The sequence below is a fragment of the Triturus cristatus genome, chromosome 7 (assembly GCF_964204655.1).
Source record: "Triturus cristatus chromosome 7, aTriCri1.1, whole genome shotgun sequence".
Classification (NCBI taxonomy): Eukaryota; Metazoa; Chordata; class Amphibia; order Caudata; family Salamandridae; genus Triturus; species Triturus cristatus.
The window spans coordinates 1,641,352,722-1,641,367,274 of NC_140590.1; positions in this window are offsets into that span (position 1 = coordinate 1,641,352,722).

Below are 14,553 nucleotides of genomic sequence, written 5' to 3' on the forward strand. Positions count from 1 at the left end.
CATTTTTCCAGTAGAGAAAACACTCCCCCTAGAAAGTCTTTTCCCCACACCCCAACAAACCAATGGCCTTCTCCTCATCTAAGGGGAATTGTAAATCTCTCACTGTTTCCATGGAGGGAAAGAATGTATCTGACATTGGGAATGCCCACAAACTACAAACATTTATTGTCCCATCCACTTCCCACCCCTTGTGTGGGATTTACTCCTACAGATTTCACCGCATTTGTGATAGAGAATTCTGGGCAGGCGCAAATGGAGATATTTCTAGACGTAAATGTAGATTTCCAGCTGAAACTACCTCTGTGGATTAGCCCCAGGGGAGTCTTATGCTATAAACAGATAGTAGAAGCTGCTCAGAGTAAGAGGTACGCATAAGACTAGACACACAAGTGATAGATATCATGTGGTCAGTGCACTGGGGCAAACAGAAGAAGTCACAGGTGATAGAGACAAATAAGAACAAGGGGGACAATGCACAGCGGCAGAAAGTGAAAAAACATGAGATGCCATCCACCTAGAAGCAGCGAGCGAGGCGCTTGAATGACAACGTGCATCACTGGAAGTAGCAGCGCTTGCTCGAAGTCTCTCTCATGCACATCATTTCACCTTTTTGTCTTCACAAGGTTGAGCGTTTTTTTCGCTTTTTCACGGTGAATTTGTTTACCGAGTCGTTGACGACATTCTGGAGGCAGAGCAAATGCATTTGGTCCATAACCTTTGCAGAGCTGACAAGTTGCATAAAATCTATTACAGGCCATAATGAAATCCTGCTCAGAGCGGGCTCCCGTGAATAAATGTGAAATCAGAATTTAAATTAAAATGTTGTTTCTGCGAGCTGTGGGCAGGGATGAAAGGCGCATTTAGCCGTGGCTTCTTCTGCGCTCCCGCTGTCGACAGGCGATCTGCAGAGCAGATGATATTTTAAAAAAAAACACATTGATGGACCTCCCCATCCCCCCACCACCACCCCGTCGCCACAGAAACTCTGATCTGAACGATATGCCTTATCAAAAGAAAAGCCCTTAATACAAATGATTTCACAGTTGTAGGCACCCTACTACTGGCGGCCATGTCCTTTTATGAGGTGAACAACATTTCAAAGCACATTTTGACATGCTGACATACAATTTCAATCTAATCGCACAGCCATATACCTGCATATTCGGATGGGGATAGTAAAATGCAAAAGTTAAAGTTAAACTAAGGTGTTTTCCTGGTTCTGTTGTGGATGTACGTACACCATCACATACTTACAGTTGTGAATACATGAGTCCTCATGCCCCCTTTATTGCAGATTTCAACATTACTCGAGGTCACAAGGGTTTCCTAGAGTACTGCAGGAAAATTAGAACAGCTGCAGCTTTGTTTTTTTACTTTTTAAAATATATATATATATTTTTTTTTTGAGAAACAGAAAACCAGAGAACAGAGATGGGGAACAAAATAGATTACAAGTCTAGCAGAAAACGAGAGCAAGGTATAAGCAAAAAATATGTCATAAGGAACAGCAGAATAGATCCGTAACCCTAATAAAAGATTTGTTATGCATAATACATAATAATAGTAGAGGGGAGCGACGTGGTAAGAAGAAGAGAACTAGACACCCGCGTCCTGGGTAGCAGCCGCATCAGCCATTCACAGCCGGACTGGAATCCAAATCCGTCTCAACCTCCACCTTCGTGGATAGTTCTCCACTAACTTGGGGCCATATTATCAAAGAACGGCGATAACATTATCGCTGCTTTAGCATCAGGAAACTGCCGCTAAAGCGGGGATAATGGGTTTGATAATATGCCCTTTTGAATTCCCATAGAAGCCCAGGTTCTGGTGTGACCTGGGCTTCTATGGGATATGAGATATGCCATACATCTTGCCAAAAACAAATTCCCAAAACAAACACAAACTAGTACAAGGTGCAAAAACATGGACCGCGTTGGGCCTCCGTCAAGCCCGTAACGAAAACAACGATCCTCCAACCATAGCTTCGTAGCAAAGAGGCGTTGAGGAGTATAGTACAGAGCAATGATTCATTTGAAGTGATGCACCTTGATCCGCGACACATTCAGATCCGATTGCACTAAGGTATTGCTGCGCCGCAAGTCACCGACCGTTACTTCTGTATTGAGAAGTTGTCTCCACTTATTAGCCCTTAGCTGAAACAGGAGTGATCCTGAGAGAAGAAATAGATTAACTTATAGGCCAGCTCAACATTTCTCTTTATTGGCGCTTTCATTATAAGCTCCAATAAGGAGTTGTCAGAATACCTTATCTTGTTTTCCGTAAGACTAGAAATAAAGGGTCTTAGTTGCAGATACCTATAAAGTGTCTTAGTTGCAGATACCTATAAAGTGTCTTAGTTGCAGATACCTATAAAGTGTCTTAGTTGCAGATACCTATAAAAACAGGTGTGAGGAAGAGAGAACTGTTGCTGCAGGTCCTCAAAAGAGAGAAGGACATCATCCCCAAACAAATGGCCTAAGATAAAAAGTTCAACCCTCTCCAAGTTTTCCCGAAAGCTTTCCTGAATACAGGAGGGTAATTTGGGGTTATATCCGAAATATGTGAGCTGGTTGAACAGGGTAATGCCAGAGAATATACGCTTACGGGAACCCCAAGTAGGATGGAAGACTTTTAGGGGCATATGTACAAGCCCCTATCACCACCACAATGTCCCTTTTTCTGACGTTGTGGTGGCACTTAACGTGGCTTAACGCTGCCTTGAAAATAAGGCCCCCTATCACGCTATGGTTAGTGTGAAAGGGGTGGGCAGTGGGTGTTGCGGTGGGCGTTCCTTCGCAATACACATTGATTTTAACGCTGCCCCCTATGTACAAGGGCAACGTACATAGGGGCAGTGCCAAAATTAAGACCAGGGAAAATGCATTATTTCTCCTCGTTTTTGCTTTTTTATGTGTGCTGCCTTGTGCTGCCTTCTTAGGAATGGTCTCCCTTCCTGTACATAAACAATCCTTAAAAATAAAATTGTGACTTTCATGTGTGCCGCATGAAGCAGCACACATAAAAGTGACAAAATGGCATTTTAGGATTGTTTATGTGCAGGACGAGTCACCTTCCTACATATAAACAATCCTCCCCTGCACACAGATACCGTTGTACTATGGTGCAAGGGTGACTGCATTGGCGCTACACTGCTAAGTGTAGCACCAGTGCAGGGGGAAACGCATGGCTGCACCATATTGTTGTAAATATGGTGCAGCCTTGTGTTTCAGAAGTGGCGGAGTGAGGCATTAAGCCATGATGGCTAATGCCTCACTCCGGTACTTCCTCATACATATGCCCTTTAATGTCTTAAATCGGGTTCGATTGAAATACAGTGTAGCCACAATACAGGCACCGGGTACAATTGATTCACCCAGCGCAATCAAATCATGAATATATGCATTTGTTTTCATCCCCCCCACACATACACACACAAAGACCAAACGAACTTGTGAAAGAAAATCAGGCTAGTTATTAAAACCACAAAGCCAGAAGCAAAGCCCCACCATCCTCCTTAGGCTGTTGTAGGAACTGAATCTTATCGGGAGGTTACCTACAACACCATATAAACCTCTGCCATAAAGCTTCAATCTTAGTTAAAAAAAGGCCACTGGAAGAAAAGAGGAATACAATGAAAGAGATAAAGATACTGCGGAAGAATGATCATCTTATTAAGGTCACAGAGGCTGATCAGGCCCAGATGAAGACGGTTCCATTTAGTAAAAACATCAGATGTAGGTTAGTAAAGCTTCCCATAGTTGTTCTCCTCAATCTCCGCAATATGGATGGATGGAGTTACCTCTAAATACACCACCGACTGTACCCATTTTTCATCCTCCCCCGGGGCGCATTAGACAAGACATGAGTTTTATCTGAATTTAGCTGATAACCAGAGACTTCCCCGAATGATTGAGTAGCAGCCACTAGTGCACGTAAGCCACTGATCGGGGTGGGGGTTAAAACTGAAACATCATCAGCATAAAGTAGAACTTTAACTTCGTACTGATGTATTCTCAAGGGCTGGATCTCCTCGGACAGTTTAATGGATTGAATGAAAGGCTCTATATTTAAAGCAAATAACTGAGGAGAAAGAGGGCACCCCTGCTTGGTGCCATGAGAGATCGAAATGGAATCTGAAAGCAAGCCGGAGCAACAAATCCTTGCTTTAAGGCAGGAGTAGAGGCGACGGATCTGGAGACAAAGACAGAGTCTAAATCGCTACCCCAAAAGAAGGGCCATGAGACCCAGTCAAAGGCCTTCTCTGCATCTAGAAGAAACATGCCCACTGACCCCCGCTGAAGGAGGCTGTCTCCTGTTCCGTAATTGCTATGTTGATGTGAGATGTTATGTCATGGCCTGGCCTGGAATTAAGCCATGCTGGTTTGGATCGACCAGCTCCAATATAACTTATGGACAGTCGATGAGCAAGAACTAGTTTATAGATCTTGGAGTCAATACTGATTAAGGAGATTGGGCGATATGATCTGAAAAATGTGGACTCTTTCCCTTTTTTGGAAAGATGACCATATTGGTCTCCCCCAAGATCAGGAACCCGATCAGGTGAATCGAAGGAGTTACACAGTTCCCTATGCACCGGGGCCAGAATCTGTGAGAAAATGGTGTAAAACTCCAAAGGAATCTGATCGAGACCAGAGGCCTTCCCTTTGGCAAGGGAGTCAATGGTGTTTTCCACCTCCAAGAGAGTTATAGGTGCTTCTATTTTTGAACACTGAATATGGCTCACCTTCTATTGGAAGTACGCCCAACGAATTGGAGAACATCTATGGCAGGGGAGGAGCAGTCGTCTCGATAAAGGTCTTGGCAGAACCATCAAAAGACCTCTCTAATAACAGCTAGATCGGCCACGAGCTCCCCATTCTCACCCAATATCTTCTGAATGGTATTAAGGCTAGAGCTATCCCTTACTCTAAAGGAGAGAATTCGCCCCATTTCTTCGCTTTTTTCCAAGCTGACCATTTGACTGACTCGTCCGTTTTTGACGACCTGATCCTAGATACGTTAGAGGTCCGGACAAGGGTGATAGACTGCTCCAAAAGCCTCTCAGCCCAGAGACCATCCTTAGCAATGATGATATGTACCATATTGGATTCTAAAGAATTAAGGGTCTGCTGAGCCACTCCGTGATTGCCATCCTTCATTGAGGAGAAGTGAATTAAAGAGTTTGTCCATGACACAAAGCCTTAAGTGCATCCCATACCACCAAAAGTGATGCTGAACCAATGTTAAGCTCCAGAAACTCACGTAGGGGGGAGTTCATGGAGCTGACATACCCATCCTCAAGTAGTAATTTGCATTCAGATCTCCAACCCCGATGTCTGAATGGGCTTGCTGGGTTGGATAAACAAAGATAGAGAATTGTGGTCAGATAAGACCCTCGGCTTGAGTGCCAGCTTTGAAGATGAGACCAACGTATTACTCACCCGAAACATGTCTAACCCTGACATTGCTATATGGGGGGGGGGGAGGGGCGGGCAGAGTAAAACATAAATCATGGTTCGTTGGGTCACTCAGAATGCCAGAGGCCAACCAAAGCATATGAGGAAATTAATTGGTGCAGAGGCCCCCTGAGTCGGTGCTAACCTCCACAAGCCGAGCCATCAAGGACCTGATCAGAAGCTGGAGACTGAGATCCAGAGTCTCTGTTAGGGCATAACAACACCTTACAATTGCCTCAGACGATATAGAGTGGGAGCCAGAGATGAAGCTCTGTCAACAAAAAATGCAAGACCTTCAGGTCATCCATATTTGGCCCAAAAAGTACACAGAAGGTAAAGTGAATTAAATCCTTCTGGATAGTGGCCAGCGGACCCCCGAGTCCGTCCTCTGATGCAAAATACCCCATTTGTTGTCCTGTGCCAATAATACAACCCTCACTCTGAGCAGAGGTATAACATGAGATAGACATGACCCTATATCCAAGTTCCTTTTGCAGTGAGCTCTCTGTCTGAGATAGATGCGTCTCCTGAAGACATATAATTTGTGGCTTAAGCATATTAATTTCCTCCTGCATCAATCTGCGCTTGTGTGGCGACTTGACTCCATTAATATTCCAAGATAAAATATGCAGCTGGAAGGCGGAGCCTGGGCTGTCAGCTGTTCTTCATTCATCTCATTCCCAGAGCTCAGGTCATCTCTCGAGGTAGCAAAGGCAGAGGATGAAAACGGAGCCATGAAGGAATCCAATGTTCACTCTGAGCGGGCTAGTGCGCTACCCTACCCCGTCCCAGTGGGACCAGACACCGACAGGGTAGCATCCCCAGACAGCTTCTCTGAGAACTCCAGATCAAGGCTGGCCACTTAAGGGGTATCCCCCACTTTTTTTTTTTTTTTTTTCGAAACCGTTTATTACAGGACTCAAAAATATACAAATATGGGCCTACAACCTTCCGGCCGGCCGCTAGCAATGAAAGGAGCATACGATATACATTTATAAAACACATGGTGCTGCGGCTGAGCATGCACAGGAGGTAACATCGTTGCGAGCCACACTATCCAGACCCCACTATACGGTTCCATTTTAAACTTAAAGAACAACAAATACAAACAAACCCACAAGGCAATCTTCAATCGGAAATAGCAACACGTGCTCCCCTAGAGGGGGGATCCTAGCCATCCATAGGAATCTCAAGAGGGGGGAGAGATCAGAACTAGGGCTGGGTACACCTAATATCCCCCACTTTTACATGGATATGTGGATCAGCACCTGGAGGGTGATGCTCTTGTCCCCCCTAAGCCCACTGCGGTTGCCATGTGTACTGTTAAAATGTTTGCCAAGTAACCATTTCTTCTCCAATTTAGGGGAAATATAAGAGCTGGGCATTTCTGGTCAACCACCTTGCCTTGTTCCCCCTGAGCGGCATCTTGATTTGAGCACAGTCCACAGCTGTACAGCCTCTGCCCTTATCCGCTGCTGTCTGGAAGGTGAACCAGTGAATAGTGGAGCAGCATGCCAAAGAGTGCCCGCCGGAGCGAATGCCCGGAGGCTAATCAGGCTGCAGACTAGTTTAGAGGAAAAGCCTCCAACAAAGTAGCTGTAATGGAGGGCAGATTTTTTCCTCTCTGATTTACATCGAAGATGGCTGGTTTTACTCCTCACCCAATTGCCTATGGCTCCCGAAGCTGCCAGATCAGAGGACAGCATCAGCAATCCTATGCAGTAAAAATGGAGCATGAAAGGGACCGCCAGCCATGGTGTCCCGTGCCTGTTCGCGGGGTCATCCGTCTACCTCCTCCCTATGGTCAAAGCAGCCCAGGACTCACCCGAGCTAAAGAGAGCGAGTGGGTGGAGGAAGCACCATCCACCCAAAGTCAGAGAGCCAGAGGGAGTTTGATTGCTGCTAGCAGTGGTGTCCAGCTCCTGATCTCATTCTACGCTCTTTGTTTCTTCTCCCTGATGTCGACTACCTCGCAGAATCACCCAAACAGTAGCGGCTGCTACCCGACAGGGGTGGTGGCGCAATGTTATGGAAAAAACAGACTTACCTTTAATGGCTGGCCGCTGCCTCTCCTCCGTCCTAGTCCTCATCTGTCCCGGCCGGCAGCTGCAGGAAGCACCCGGGCAGACAGGCTCCCCTGAGCCAATCACAACCATGCAATGCAGCATTGTGATTGGTCTGAGTGCCGTGGATTGGCACACTTGAAGAGGGAGCCTGTGCATGTTCCTGACGAGGCTGTGTAATGCAGCCTGGTAGGAACATGCAAAGTGCGCATGAAGTGTTTGATCGGCCCAAGAGGGCCAGCCAAACAGTTCATGCACACTTAGGGAGTTCACAGCACTCCTCCCCTGCTGTGGCCCGCCCCGCCCCTCACTGCACACAGGCAATAGAAAAAATAAAATGACAATAGCAATATGTTATTGTCATTTTATTTTTCCTTTTTTGCGCAGTGGAGCAATGCTCCTCTGCCTTAGCAGAGGAGCCGCCACTGCACCCAAACCAGGAGAGGTGAGGTTTGGTGAAACCGTCCCAATCGAAGTTGGGTGAAGATGGAGGAATCAAGCCGTCATACTGTGCACTCCCGGGTTGCAGGACCTCTGAGTTGACTCAGCCGTCTTGCTTCTCTTTCTGGGTGCAGCTTTCTAGAACCTCTTTTGCACATGTTTTGAGAATTTCTAATTAAATTCATGCAAGAGAGTTCCATATTCATAAACGTGCATACTGGCTTTAGGGTCCAAAGGCTCCTGGCGCTCTGTCCAAGGGGCAACCTGCTCCTTATTTAAATGTTCTGGCAGGCCAGACCCATGCATAAGGCAAGTGTGTTATATATGATTGCTGCAAGTTGCTGCTCCGCAGAGTGCTAGACTCTGGGCATTAGTGTCTACCCAAAGTAATACTCTCTTTAACGTTGTTGACTACTGCTCCATAACCAAGCTATAACACTACTAATGTTTGATGGCAGCTGATTAAGGTAGCGGGGTGCAGAACTTTTTACCTGAACCCTAGCGCGGAGACTGCCCTACTGGCTCTCCCTGGTAAAAGAATGTGGTAGGTCATAGCTGAACCTCCTAATTCCACTGAATGCATGTACGATTATTTGAAATGCTTGGGAAGCATGAGAGGTAGAGCACCATGTTAGTGGTCTCTGTCTGGTGTATGGAGCTGTCAAGTTATCTGGAGCTCCATTGAGTTGGTGGTAGAAATGTTTTTAATTGTCCATTGTTGATGTCAATCTTTTTTAATTACTCATACAAAAAGTATTTTAGTGATGTTTAATCATCACTGCTCTTAAAAAGTGTTCCTTATATGTCCATTGCTTATGCTAATTGTTTATAAATTCTTATTCGTCTGCCTCCTTGCTGCTGCCTTTGGATCCAGTACTCTTGCACCGTCACTTTATCTGCTGCTCAATTACTCCTCTCGCCCTGCCACTTTACTCAACGTATATTAACATAGCAGGTTTATTTGCTTAAAAATGTGGTAGATTTTTGTTTACAAGTTTTGGACTTCTGGACTTTTTATTCTTTATATTTGTATTTGCACAAGAACCTGTCATATATTTTTTTTTTAATGTGGCTGTTTTTTTTTTTAATATGTGTTGTTTACTATCAGTGGCGGCTCGGATAGGGGCGTGCTGTGGAGGCGGTTTGGGAGCATGGTGGGGGTAAACTCAGACATACGATGGAACGGAGGAAAGTAATAAGCCGCCACTGTTTACTATGTAGTTTGTCTTTTTCTTATTGTGTGTATCTTTTATGATCTGTCCTCAGAAGATCAAATAAAGACAAGTTGAATGACTGAGTAGGGGGTAGGGAGACCATGTTGCACCCCACCGATACATGACTCCCTCTGTGCTTCTCTCAGTTTTCCTCAATGTTTTGTAAAGCGAAACACCACTGTCTGAAATAACCCATCTTAAAGGAGATCTTTTATTGCTCATAAGATCTTGAAAATTAATTGCCAGCTAGCCAGCCTTTGGCTCTGCTTCAGCAAAATCTACACAAAGACATCACCAAAGTTCAAGGCCAACCAAGACACAGCCCTTTTGGAGAGAAGAAGGCTGCCTGCCCCACCCTGCACCCGCACCCTGCACCCGGTGCTTTGTGCTCCTGAAGGAGTTGTCTGAGTTGAATACAAAACAAGCATTAAAAATGCAATAGGTCTCTCCTTTCATTAAGTTAAAGCCATTTGCTTTGCTATACAATACCATTAGCAAAGCAAATGGCTTTAACTTAATCAAAGGGGCTCCGTCTGTGAACTCGGCTGGTGCTGCTGCCCATCGGAGGGACTTCCTGGACTTTCATCCCAGCTCTCTTGCTGGTGTGCTGACCCTGCTAGAACCGGCGTATTCAGGACTGCGAGGACCAGGGTGCTGTGCACGAAGCAGATCAGCCGCACCTGGTCCTCTTCCTGACTCCTCCCCCAACACCTTAAACAGCCGGTGTAGCCCCCGCATTGTGGGCTCCGTCTGTGAACTCGGCTGGTGCTGCTGCCCATCGGAGGGACTTCTTGGACTTTCATCCCAGCTCTCTTGAAAACAACACCGCGCCTCGCGGCCCCCGCTTCGCGGGGGCCGCTCGAGGGACCGGGACTCTGCTGCTGTCCCTTGGGGCATTGTTGCTGGTGTGCTGACCCTGCTAGAACCGGCGTATTCAGGACTGCGAGGACCAGGGTGCTGTGCACGAAGCAGATCAGCCGCACCTGGTCCTCTTCCTGACTCCTCCCCAACACCTTAAACAGCCGGTGTAGCCCCTGCATTGTGGGCTCCGTCTGTGAACTCGGCTGGTGCTGCTGCCCATTGGAGGGACTTCTTGGACTTTCATCCCAGCTCTCTTGAAAACAACACCGCGCCTCGCGGCCCCCGCTTCGCGGGCGCCGCTCGAGGGACGGGACTCTGCTGCTGTCACTTGGGGCATTGTTGCTGGTGTGCTGACCCTGCCAGAACCGGCGTATTCAGGACTGCAACGACCAGGGTGCTGTGCACGAAGCAGATCAGCCGCACCTGGTCCTCTGCCTGACTCCTCCCCCAACACCTTAAACAGCCGGTGTAGCCCCCGCATTGTGGGCTCCGTCTGTGAACTCGGCTGGTGCTGCTGCCCATCGGAGGGACTTCTTGGACTTTCATCCCAGCTCTCTTGAAAACAACACCGCGCCTCGCGGCCCCCGCTTTGCGGGGGCCGCTCGAGGGACCGGGACTCTGCTGCTGTCACTTGGGGCATTGTTGCTGGTGTGCTGACCCTGCTAGAACCGGCGTATTCAGGACTGCGAGGACCAGGGTGCTGTGCACGAAGCAGATCAGCCGCACCTGGTCCTCTTCCTGACTCCTCCCCCAACACCATAAACAGCCGGTGTAGCCCCCGCATTGTGGGCTCCGTCTGTGAACTCGGCTGGTGCTGCTGCCCATCGGAGGGACTTCTTGGACTTTCATCCCAGCTCTCTTGAAAACAACACCGCGCCTCGCGGCCCCCGCTTCGCGGGCGCCGCTCGTGGGACCGGGACTCTGCTGCTGTCACTTGGGGCATTGTTGCTGGTGTGCTGACCCTGCTAGAACCGGCGTATTCAGGACTGCGAGGACCAGGGTGCTGTGCACGAAGCAGATCAGCCGCACCTGGTCCTCTTCCTGACTCCTCCCCTAACACCGTTGCCCTCCATTATATGTACGTCTCCCTGCCTACACGCGCTAGCGGGACGCGCGCGGGTCTCAGCACGGGGCTAAGACCGGGCAAAGAGCGGGCCGTTTGAGGCCGTTCGAGGACGGTAGAGGAAGGCGAGGGACCACGATCAATCGCTGACCCCTATTGATACGCCCCATACACCCGAGAGACTGAGGATGTCACCAAGGACAACTAGGAGCAAATCCTCGGCGGCCAAGGAGGCCCCCTCAGGTACTCTGGACACATATTTTGTGAAAGCGGAATCCCTTCTTATAGATGAAATCTCAATATTAGAAAGGCGAATTTCCCAAGAGTTAGAGTGGGTTAGAAGATCCTCTTTGGGCCCTCTTCAACATGTAACATCTCCGGCCCCTCTTGCCAGGGCCACAACGTTGGATGGGGGGGGGCAGCAGAAATTGCGACTAATACAGCTGAAGATTCGTTACTTGTTACCCTAAATGACACTTTAACAACTCATGACTTTTCCATCCATTCTGATCCCAGTCTACTATCCCTCCCACTACCTAGTTCGTCCATAATTCCTACCATTATTGAACCTAGTCTTTCTGACAGAGCACCAACTCCAATCTCCACAGACCAGCACATATTAACTACCGCTTACGAGAGGGAAGGGGCAATCCCTAAGACAAAAAAAGGGGCACAAAGCATAAGAGGAGTTAAAACTAAGAATTTCAAATATATCCCTCCTCGAGGCAATAATACTGCTAGTATAGCCAGAAAAGCCACGACGAAACCCCTAAAGCAAGCTAACTCATCCTCCGGCGCTCAGCCCATAAATAAACTAATTACATTTGATGCCGCGGGAGATGTGGGCTTAACACTATCGAATATAGGTACACTCCTGAGGGATTTACTTAACCCCATCTTAAACTGTCTAGTTAAGATAGAAAAGGCCTTAGTGCAGCGTAAGATGGATTCTACCCGTGCCGACGAGGGCTCGGGCACAATCAACCAGATCGCACAAAATAAATCCACACATCCCATCAACATCCCTACATCTGACACCAAAGGGGTGCTGGGTAGCTCGACCTTACATCCCAGCCAATTGCAGCAGCTTTCCAACGTCCCTGCAGTGCCCCCAAACTATAGCCCTATAACTAAAGCCCTCGGCTCAAGTGGCCCACCGAAGAAAGACACACCTTCTATGGGCACTAATGGCATTGATCATAATTATAGAACTATCGATCTACCACCAGAAGCAATGCCTTATACCGTAATTTTAGCTGGCATCCCCAAATTAAATTCCTCTACTAGAGAGCCGGCGGAGGCACTGAAGAATAAGGTAACCCACTGGCTCTCTAGGAACAGGCCGTTGCCAGAAGGAATATTTAGCGAGATTTTGATGGTAAGACGAATCCCCTGGATAGGACATACCAGGAAGTCAATCCAGGGAGATTGTGCATTGATTAATTTTAGAGATCCTCTTACTGTCTCGCACATTTGCAGTTGGCCCTACCAGCCCCAAGGATCACAGATTCATTCCCTCCCTCTATCCTTTTTTTATCCAACCGTTGATCCTGAACGGGGAGAAGATTGTTGGGAACTTGTGACCAGAAGGTCTAGAAATCAGGCCCCCTCAGTTTTTAGAGCAATTCCACACCCCAAGCCTCCACGCTTTGACTGCTCATTAACTCATAATAGATTTAGCAGTCTTGATATGGTCGATTGACCAATAAAGTCGAAAGGGGCGGTAACAACAGGGCCCAATGACATTATTAACAAACCGTTTAGGCCAACTACTCCTTCTGAAAATATAAAAATACCTGGAGTACAGCAAGTCAGGGATAAAAACATGGGTTCTTTTCTCCCAATCTGTTGCCCACATGAGGTATCTGCACCCCAACCGGCGAAATTACGGGCTTTGGAATTTCCAGGCCAGGATAGGGGGGAGAACGATGTCTCTGCAATTATTGCTCCGGAAATATCTAACCGTCCCTCCCTCAAGATCCTGTCCTGGAATGTGGCAGGTTTGGTAAATAAAGCCAACTGTCCGGAATGGAGAAAATGTATCCAGGCCCAAGACATTTGCCTCTTTCAGGAAACCTGGGCGAGAGAACACCTCACCCAAACAGGCTTCGCTGCATTCTCTGTGCAGGCAACATGGGCCGGCATTGGACGCCCCTCAGGTGGTCTGGCTACCTGGGTAGCCACCGATCTGGGCTGTAAGGCTACTGTATATCCACAAAATTCGCCGAACATTCTTATGGTTCGGCTTGACTGGCCGAACGCAAACAGCCTTCTCCTAATCAATGTATACTCCAGGCCAACCAAGATTTCCCAGACTTCAAGTACGATAGAGGAGCTCTCAGGAGTTTTAGATGACATTCCACAGGGCACTCACCTCTTGATAGGAGGAGATCTTAACTCCCACTATGAGCCCCTTCCGGGACTACTGTTGGATTTAGCAATGGAGGAGGACATGGAGTGGTCCATACCCCCCCTGCGAGCAACAGCCCCTAGAGCTTGGACCCCCCTAGCTACACAAGTTACCGCCTTAACCTTAAAATTTGGTCTGAGGGCATGTAACGGCAGGTCTACCTCAGATAACCCAGCTAGCTTCACTTTTAACAGCAAGGGTAGGGAGTCAAGACTGGACTATATACTGGTCCCACTACCAATGTGGTCAAGTATCATCGACTTCTGGGTATTGCCTAGAGATGACAGTGACCATAATGCACTGAAACTAGAATTTGCTCATCCTGGTATAGATTCTAGACTGGAATTGAGGGATTCCCGGAATACCGGTCTTGGCCTGACTCAAAATAAACGAAGAGTAAAGTGGGAGATATTCATCTCTAATCCAGAGAGGATACCCATACTCTATCAAAGGGTTGTCCCTATACTCGAAAAAGTTCAGGAAACCATGGTTAATGATATAAACCAGAGTAACCATGAACAAGTAGGGCAGTGTCATAGAACCCTCTCTGAGACAGTATCTGCAACACTTACTCGTACCCTAAGGAGGCCAACTGCCTGTACAGCTGGACCAACTTGGTATAATAGGACCTGTCGCACTGCAAAATCAAGCCTCTTGACCTCTATCAAAGCAGGTTTGGGAAGCGAGATAATTAGAGCCAAGAGATCCGCTTACAAAACGTTAATCTATAATGCGAAAAGAGAATGGGAACACCAGAAATGGGAATCCCTTTCTGTATCATTAGCCAGGGGGGACTCACGAACTTTTTGGCGAACAGTGAACACTGGCTCACTGGAACTGGCCCCTGCATTGGAGCCGAACATTTCACCTAGTGCCTGGTCGGATCATTTTAGATCGCTATACCAACTACCAAATGGGGAGCAGGCTGCTTTCTACCCTTTATGCACTGAGGAACCTAAAGAAATCTCCCTGTTTACACTTAAGGAGGTTAGAACGGCTATAGCTGGATTAGCTTCAGGCAAGGCCCCAGGGTTGGATGGTATCC